The sequence below is a fragment of the Somniosus microcephalus genome, chromosome 4, assembly GCF_052327205.1.
Source record: "Somniosus microcephalus isolate GS21.2 chromosome 4, FLI_Smic_1.0, whole genome shotgun sequence".
Classification (NCBI taxonomy): Eukaryota; Metazoa; Chordata; class Chondrichthyes; order Squaliformes; family Somniosidae; genus Somniosus; species Somniosus microcephalus.
Genome location: NC_140990.1, coordinates 117,227,511 through 117,237,380, shown reverse-complemented (window position 1 = coordinate 117,237,380; position 9,870 = coordinate 117,227,511). Strand labels below are relative to the sequence as shown.

General features: G+C 45.0%; 1 long non-coding RNA gene across 1 annotated transcript; it reads left to right on the top strand.

Moving 5' to 3' along the window:
* Window positions 1-3,263: 3,263 nt before the first annotated feature.
* Window positions 3,264-9,074, top strand: LOC147119694 (uncharacterized). The gene is made up of 2 exons (XR_015078059.1): window positions 3,264-3,339; window positions 6,404-9,074. It is a non-coding gene; the product is annotated as an uncharacterized LOC147119694 (long non-coding RNA).
* Window positions 9,075-9,870: the final 796 nt, after the last annotated feature.

The following is a 9,870-nucleotide window of genomic DNA, read 5'->3' as shown; positions in this document are numbered from 1 at the left end:
ACCTTCGCTGCACTCTCTCTATGGCAAGTATATCCTTTCTTCGGTCAGGAGACCAAAACTGCACACAGTACTCCAGGTGTGGTCTTACCAAGGCCCTGTATAACTGTAGTAAGACATCTTTGCTCCTGTACTCTCATCCTCTTGTAATGAAGGCCAACATACCATTTGCCTTCCTAACTGCTTGCTGAACCTGTATGTTTGCTTTCAGTGACTGGTGTACAAAGGCACCCAGGTCCCTTTGTACATCAGCATTTCCCAATCTAGCACCATTTAAATAAAACTCTGCCTTTCTGTTTTTCCTACCGAAGTGGATAACTTCACATTTATCCACGTTATACTGCATTTGCCTTGTAATTTCCCACTCACTCAACTTGTCTAAATCACATTGCAGCCTCTCTTCAACCTCCTCACAACTTATAATCCCACCTAGTTTCGTGTCATCAGCAAACTTGGAAATATTACATTTGGTTCCCTCATCCAAATCATTGATATGTATTGTGAATAGCTGGGGCCCAAGCACTGATCCCTGCGGTACCCCACTAGTCACCGCCTGCCACCCTGAAAAAGACCCATTTATTCCTACTCTCTGTTTCCTGTCTGTTAACCAATTTTCAATCCATGCCAGTATATTACCCCCAATCCGAGGTGCTTTAGTTTTGCACACTAACTTCTTATGTGGGACTTTATCAAAGGCCTTCTGAAAATCCAAATACACCACATCCACTGGTTCTCCCTTACCTATTCTACCAGTTACATCTTCAAAAAACTCCAGTAGGTTTGACAAACAAGATTTCCCTTTCATAAATCCATGTTGACTTTGTCTAATCCTGCTGATATTTTCTAAGTGTACTGTTATCACATCCTTTTATAATAGACTCTAGCCATTCCCTACTACTGATGTTAGGCTAACCGGTCTGTAGTTCCCTGTTTTCTCTCTTCCTTTTTTAAATAGTGGGGTTACATTTGCCACCCTCCAAACTGCAGGAACTGTTCCATAATCTATGGAATTTTGGAAGAGGACAACCAATGTATCCACTATTTCCATGGCTACCTCTTTTGGTACTCTGGGATGTGGATTATCATGCCCTGGGGATTTATCAGCTTTCAGTCCCATTAATTTCTCCAGCACACTTTTTTTACTAATACTAATTTCCTTTAATTCCTCCTTTTCACTAAACCCTTGGTTCCCTAGCATTTCTGGGAAGTTATTTGTGTTCTCTTCCGTGAAGATAGAACCAAAGTATTTGTTTAATTGCACTTCCATTTCCTTGTTCCCCATTATAAATTCTCCAGTTTCTGACTGTAAGGGGCCTACATTTGTCTTCACTAATCTTTCTCTTTTTACATACGTGTAGAAGCTTTTACAGTCTGCTTTTATGTTCCTTGCAAGTTTACTCTTATACTCTATCTTTCCCCTCTCAGTCAATCTCTTGTTCCTTTTTTGCTGAACTCTAAACTGTCCCCAGTCCTCAGACTTGCTACTTTTTCTGGCAGCTTTATATGACTTCTCTTTGGATCTAATACCATCCTTAATTTCTTTTGTTAGCCATGGTTGGGCCACTTTTCCTATTGTGATTTTTGCGCCAGAAAGGAATGTATAACTGTTGCAATTCATGCATTCGTTCCTAAATGTTAGCCATTGCCTATCCACCATCATGCTTTTTAATGAAGCTCCCCAATCTATCATAGCCAACTCACTCCTCATACCTTCGTAGTTTCCTTTGTTTAGATTTAGGACCCTAGTTTCGGATTGGACTTCTTCACTTTCCATCTTAATGAAGAATTCTATCATGTTATGGTCACTCTTCCCTAAAGGACCCCGCACAACAAGATTATTAATTAACCCCTTCTCATTGCACAATACCCAATCTTGGATTGCCTGTTCCCTAGTTGGCTCCTCCAATGTACTGGTCTAAAAAAACATCTCGTACACACGCCAGGAATTCATCCTCTACAGTAGTATTGCTAATTTGGTTTGGCCAGTCTCGATGTAGATTAAAGTCACGCTGATTACTGTAGTACCCTTGTTACATGCATCTCTAATTTCCTGTTTTATGCCATCCCCTACATTACCACTACTGTTTGGAGGCCTATAGACAACTCCCACCAATGTTTTCTGCCCCTTGCTGCTTCTTAGCTCCACCCAGGCTGATTCTGCATCTTGATTTTCTGTGCCAATATCCTTTCTCACTATTGCTCTGAATTCATCCTTTACTAACAAGGCCACCCCACCTCCTTTTCCTTTTCGCCTATCCTTCCTAACTATCGAATATCCTTGGATATTCAGCTCCCAGCCTTGGTAACCCTGCAGCTATGTCTCCATAATCGCAATTATACTGTATCTGTTTACATCTGTTTGCGCTGTTAATTCGTCTACCTTATTACGAATGCTTCGTGCACTCAGATATAGTGCCTTTAGATTTGTCATTTTAACATTTTTAGACATCTTAACATTTTTTTGTACTGTGGCCCTATTTGTCTTATTAGTATTTTTTCTTACCCGGACCCTATTTGTTAATGCACTCCTTTGTCTGTACGCACTGTCCCTTCCTGACACAATCTGGTTATCCTTACCCCAATCACTTTCCTGCACTGCTTCCTTGTCTTTTCTTCTCAGCATCTTTAGTCATTCACTTATCTCATCCATTCCAACACTAACATGTTCATAAGGGGGAGAATCTATTCACTGCTCTGTATGTGGAAAGTGATTCAATCGACCATCCCATTTACTGACACGCCAGCACAGTCACACCTGAGAGAGACCGTTTAGATATGTCACGTGTGGGAAGGGATTCGCTCCGTTGTCCCACCTGTTGACACTCCAGAGTGTCCACATTGAGAACTGTTGCTGTAAATACTCTGAATGTGAGAAAAGCTTTCAAAGTTCAAAGAAGTTGATGCACGATCAGCGCATTGATGCTGGAGAGAGGCGGTTTCAATATCATGTGTGTGGGAAGAAATTCACCCCGCCTGCTGAGACTGCAGTGAGTTCACAGGTGACTGCAGGGGTTTGCATTCTGTTCTTAATCACATCCAGGACAGAACCATGGCAAAGTGGGTTTCTGTGTGAATTACTGATTAATTTTCTCTCTCTCGGATCACGGAAACTCATTCTCCATTCACGAATTGGCACTTTCAATGGCGGTGCTTGTCCCCAGCATGCCCCCCGGGGGAGAATATGCCCGATAACAACTGGAAGAGCACAGTGCGCAGGCGCACTGACCGACAATTTTCGGCGCATGCGCAGTGTCACTGAGACGAGCTGTGCGGGTACCAGAAGTGGACAAAGGCGGGAGATGCGATTTTTGCGTCGATTACGATTCAGCGGGGCGCAGGGAGGTAACGCACTCGGTGGGCGGGCTTCATAAACACCTGGTGTAGGCGGCAAGTCTCGAATGAGAACTTACAGTTTCCGCGTTTGCAACTCCGGGGCTTTTTCCTGCTAATAGGCCGAGGCTGATTGCGGCCATCTTTGTAAAGGAAAGCTGTAGATGTGTTTGTCGCAGACTTGCTTCATCAAGCGGTAGAGCGCGTGCGCGGCCATTTTTGTAAAGGACCCATTAGTGGACGGGGCTTCAGCATCCCACTGAGTGAACTGAACCCAGCCAGAGTCAGCACCTTCAGGGGAGGAGAGGGAGGGGAACCAGTGAGTATGGAACTGAACCCAGCCAGAGTCATAACCTTCATAGAAACATAGAAGAAAGGAGCAGGAGTAGGCCATTCGGCCCCTCGAGCCTGCTCCGCCATTCAATGAGATCATGGCTGTTCAACTTCGGTACCCCGTTCCTGCCTTCTCTCCATATCCCTTGATCCCTTTAGCCTTAAGAAATATATCCAACTCCTTCTTGAATATATTTAATGCATTGGCCTCTACTGCCTTCTGTAGTAGAGAATTCCACAGGTTCACCACTCTCTGGGTGAAGAAATTCCTCCTCATCTCTGTCCTAAATGGCTAACGCCTTATCCTTAGACTGTGACCCCTGGTTCTGGACTCCCCGACCATCGGGAACATCCTTCCTGCATCTAGTCCTGTTAGAATTTTATAAGTTTCAATGAGATCCCTTGTCATTCTTCTAAACTCCAGCGAGTATAAGCCCAATCGACCCAATCTCTCCTCATACGTCATCCCTGCCATCGCAGGTATCAGCCTGGTGAATCTTCACTGCACTCCCTCCATGGCAAGAACTTCCTTCCTCAGATAAGGTGACCAAAACTGCACACAATGCTCAAGATGTGGTCTCACCAAGGCCCTGTACAACTGCAGCAAGACATCCTTGTTCCTGTACTCGAACCCTCTCGCTACGAAGGCCAACATAACATTTGCCTTCTTAACCGCCTGCTGCACCTGCATGCTTCCCTTCAATGACTGGTGCACAAGGACACCCAGGTCTCGTTGCACTTCCCCTTCCCCCAATCTATTGCCGTTCAGATAATAATCTGCCTTCGGGGAGGTGAGGGGGGGAACCAGTGAGCGCAGAACTGAACCCAGCCAGAGTCAGCACCTTCAGGGGAGGAGAGGGAAGGAAACCAGTGAGTGTAGAACTGAACCCAGCCAGCGTCAGCACCTTCAGGGGAGGAGAGGGAGGGGAACCAGTGAGTGTAGAACTGAACCCAGCCAGAGCCAGCACCTTCAGGGGAGGAGTAATGTTATAACGGCACAGAAGGAGGCCATTCGGCCCATTGAGTCCGTGCCGGCTCTCTGTAGAGCAGTCCCATTGCCCTGCTCTATCCCCGTAGCCCTGCAAGTTTATTTCCCTCAAGTGCCTATCCAGTCACCCCTTGAAAACATTGAGTGTGTCCGCTTCCACCTCTTTCATTGGCAGCGAGTTCCAGATCATCACCACTTGCTGCGTAAAAAGTTTTTCCTCACATCCCCCCCTGTATCTCGTGCCCAAAACCTTAAATCTGGCTTCCCTAGTCCTTGTACCATCAACTAGTGGGAACAGCCTTACCCCGTCTAGCCTATCCAAACCCGTCATAATCTTGTACACCTCTATCAAATCACCCCTCAACTTCCTTTGCTCCAGTTAAAACAAATCCAGCTTCTCCAACCTGTCCTTGTAGCTAACATACCCCATCCCCGGAACCATTCTGGTAAATCTCGTCTGCACCCTCTCAAGGGCCTTCACATCCTTCCTAAAGTGTGGTGACCAGAACTGAATGCAATACTCCAGTTGTGGCCTCACCAGCACTTTATAAAGATACAGATTCACCATAACTTCTCTACTTTTGTACTCAATACCTCTATTTATGAAACCCAAGATCCCATATGCTTTGTTAACCACTCTCTGAATATGTCCTGTCACCTTCAGGGACCTATGCACATTAACTCCCAGGTCCCTCTGTCCCTGCACACTTGTTAAAATTGTGCCATTAAGTGTATATTGCCTCTCCCTGTTCCTGCTACCAAAGTGCATCACCTCGCACTTCTCTGTATTAAATTCCATCTGCCACTTGTCTGCCCATTCTGTTACCCTTTCTATGTATGTCCTGTTGCAGTCGATTGGTATCATCCTCACTGTTTGCCAGACCCCCCATGTTTGGTGTCATTGGCAAATTTAGAAATTCTACCTTGTATTCCAATATCCAGGTCATTTATATATAGTACTGACCATTGGGAAACATCACTGTCTACTATCCTCCAGGCTGAAAAACAGCCATTTACCACAACTCGCTGTTTTCTGTCCTTAAGCCAATTCCTTATCCAAGCTGCCAGTAACCAACCTGTTCCACGAGCCTCCATTTTGTTAACCAGAGGGAGAGAGGGGACTCAGTGACTGCAGAACTGAACCCAGCCAGCGTCAGCACCTTCAGGGGAGGAGAGGGAAGGGAACCAGTGAGTGTAGAACTGAAGCCAGCCAGAGTCAGCACCTTCAGGGCAGGAGAGGGAGGAGAACCAGTGAGTGAAGAACTGAACCCAGCCAGAGTCAGCACCTTCAGGGCAGGAGAGGGAGGGGAACCAGTGAGTGTAGAACTGAACCCAGCCAGCGTCAGCACCTTCAGGGGAGGAGAGGGAAGGGAACCAGTGAGTGTAGAACTGAAGCCAGCCAGAGTCAGCACCTTCAGGGCAGGAGAGGGAGGAGAACCAGTGAGTGAAGAACTGAACCCAGCCAGAGTCAGCACCTTCAGGGCAGGAGAGGGAGGGGAACCAGTGAGTGTAGAACTGAACCCAGCCAGAGTCAGCACCTTCAGGCGAGGAGAGAGAGTGGAGCAAAAGACCAACTGTCCTGAGATGTGTGATTGTCCCTCCTCCCTGTGCTAAAATACAAAACAATGTGTGGGACGGGGATTTACAGCTTTGGGGGAACAAGAGAGGAAAGAATGTTCCATAGAAACTAGAATTGTCTGTTCTGAATTTCTGTCCTGTACTTACAGTGATGAGTGTTGTAAACTCCTTTTACAGGGTATTAGAAGGGGAGGATTTGCAGACGGAATCTTGAACCAAACATCATGTCAAGATCTGTCAGTCACTCGATTCCTCAGGACCTGAATATCGTCGGCCTTTGAATTTGGAAGGAGAATTGTTTGTCTGTTCTGTCTGGGAAAAGATTTCAAACATCAATGTGACTGGAAAAGCACCGAGACACACACACACCCGAGTGAGAGTGTTCCAGTGCACTGACTGTAGAAAGAGCTTTAGCCAGTTACACAGCCTGGAAAAACATCGCACCATTCACAGCGGGGCGAAACCGTTCACATGTTCTGTGTGTGGACGAGACTTCAATTGATAGTCCAACCTGGAGAGACACAAGGACACCTGCACCACGGAGAAACCGTGGAAATGTGGGCACTGTGGGAAGGAATTCATTTGTCGTCTAATCTGGAAATTCATCAGCGCAGTCACGCTGGGGAGAGGCCGTTCACCTGCTCCAACTGTGGGAAAGGATTCACTACTTCATCCCACCTACTGAGACACCAGCGAGTTCACAAGTGACCGGGGTTGGATTCTGCTGTTATTGCTGCTTTCAATCACATCCCGACTGAATCATGTCCATTCTGACAGTTGGAGTTTGTTTCTGCTGATGTTAATAACCCCTATAACTGGGCTGGAGTTTAGTATTTTGATATTTCAAATAACACAGTGTGGCGATATTTGATGTCTCCAAGAGCAGACTAATCGATGTCCTGTTACCAACTGCTCCATTTTTGGGCCTTTTCTCCTTTCTAACTCGAGATTATTTCAGTTCTCCTACCTTCGGTTACTCTCATGGACAAGTCCCAGCTCCCCATACCTTCCAGAGTGCCTCTCCTAGCCTTGGTATCCAGGGAAGGTCTCGGTAACACGCCCGAGATTACTAAACACAAAACCCAGTCTGTTAATCACGTTTAGCTACTGGACTTAGCTTGTGTCCAACAGCATCTCTCTCACCTTTGATGTGTGAATAGAGCATCACGCCTGCAAACCTGCTTTCAATTTAAATTTGAATCCTCTCAGTAAGTGTATTTTTAAAAATTACGTACAATTAAACAGATCACATCAAATAATTGGCAAAGATTTAGAGTCAACAAGATGAACAAGTGAACACATCATGGCCCAATACCCCAGCTCTATATTCACAGGAGAAAGTCTGTTATCTAACTCCTCGAGTGGACAGAATAGAGAAAGATCCCAACTCTAAGAACATGTGGAATCTGTTGTAAATATCTTTCAAATCCTGACTGGTCCAATCCGTCGGTTTCCTTTCAATTGAAGTGAATGGAAGATGAGAGGAGTGTTGACATATGGACCTCGGTTAATTCAACTTCTGGAAGGTGTTCAGGTTTAGTTCATTTGATATCGGGGAAAATGTGGTTGGTATCATTAGAGAGAGAGAGATTTCACTGAGCAACAGCTGGTGTTTGCAACCAACTGGCCTTGGATATTTTCATCACAGAATGTTTCGATCAGAAATATGATGTTGGGATAAGAAAAGTCTGGAGACTTGTGGTTTGTGTTGCCCCAGGAAGGTCACAGTGTTTTTACTGCTTCTAACGTTGTTGATGTGTGTTGAAGAAAATCCAGACTTGTGTCTCTGGACTGTGCAGTAGCCAGAGACGACCATATTAGGCAATGCCAGCTCCAGTTTGATAAGAGGTTGATGGCAGAGCAAGAGATCCAGCAGTTTTTAGAATTTATCTCCCGTTATCTGCAGACATCGAATGTCGCAGCGTGCTGACAAAATTGGACTTAAGACATTAACCTATTGGGTTAAATTATTGGGATCGATTGTTATAGAATTGAATTGTTATAGAATGGAAAAGGAGTTAAGTTATGCTAAACTTGTATCGAACCTTGGTTAGACCACACTTGGAGCACTGCGTACAATTCTGGTCGCCATATTATAAAAAGGATATAGAGGCACTGGAGAGGGTGCAGAGAAGACTTACAAGGATGATACCAGAAATGAGAGGGTATACCTGTCAGGAAAGGATGGACAGGCTGGGTCTCTTTTCTCTTGAAAAAAGGCTGAGGGGTGACCTAATTTCATGAAAGGTCTTTAAAATTATGAAAGGTTTTGCTAGAGTAGATAGAGAGAGAGTGTTTCCACTTGTGGGGAAGAGCATAACTAGAGGCCATCAATATAGGATAGTCACCAAGAAATCAAATAGGGAATTCAGGAGAAACTTCTTTACCCAGAGAGTGGTGAGAATGTGGAACTCACTACCACAGGGAGTGGTTGAAGCGAATAGTATCGCTACATTTAAGGGGAGGCTAGACAAGTATATGAGGGAGAAGGGAATAGAGGGTTATGCTGATAGAGTTAGATGGGGAAAGACGGGAGGAGGCTCGAGTGGAGCATAAACGCCGGCATGGACTGGTTGGGCAGAATGGTGTGTTTCTGTGCCGTATATCCTGTGTAATCCTATTTTCCAAGACACATTGCTCGAAGGGGAGGATAAATGACTCGCATCCAAACACAATTGTTACTTTTGTCTTCTTTGTAAAATCACATAGTCTGGGCATAAGTTGTTTGTGAAATTAAAATTGATTACATGGACAAGAAGTAATTGAATCAGGAAATGTATTTTATAATGATGTGCATTTTGAAATTGTACTTGGAACATCTCCTCATTAAAGACCACCCATTGTTCCATTACAGTTTTTCCTGTCAGTCTTTAGTTCCATTTTACCCTGGCTAGATCCTTTCGCATCCCATTGAAGTTAGCCCTATTCCACTCTAGATTGTTCCTTGCTCCTCTCCATTGCTAATCTAAATCTTATGATAGGATGATCACTCGTACCCAAGTGTTCTCCCACAGACACTTGGTCGACCTGGCCCACCTCATTCCACAGCACCAGATCCAGCGATGCCTCCTTCCTAGTTGGGCCAAGAACATACTGTTCCAGGAAATTCTCATGAACACATTTCAGAAATTCTATCCCCCTCCTTTCCCTTTACCCAAGTGTAAGCGAGGAAAATCTGGATGGTAAAACAGAACTAACAGACTCAGGTGTTACCCAGTTTATTACGAGTGCACATGGGAGAACCACCTCAGCCAACCCCAGCTGGAGGCTCCGTTCTCAGAGGAAAAGTGACAATACAGCTTAGTTTATACAGTTTATTAGACAACACCCACTTATTACTAATGGGGTGTATACATGGGAATATTGATACTTCATTGGTTTACATGGTTAATCAATCAACTACTAAGCCTGTCCTTCGAACTCGAGTACCCCCTGAATACATCAGTAAAAAGCTTATGGGCTGCAAAGGCATCATTCTAACTTCGCATTCATTAGCTTATCTCTTATTCTTGTTATCAAAATAGGGAGGCAGGCATCTTCAGCACGACATGGCCTTGCTGAACAAAGCCCTCGTCAAAAAGGGCCAGCTGACTATTCTCTAAGACCTGTCTGCAAAGGTCTCATCAATGTGCCTTTGTGCCTTA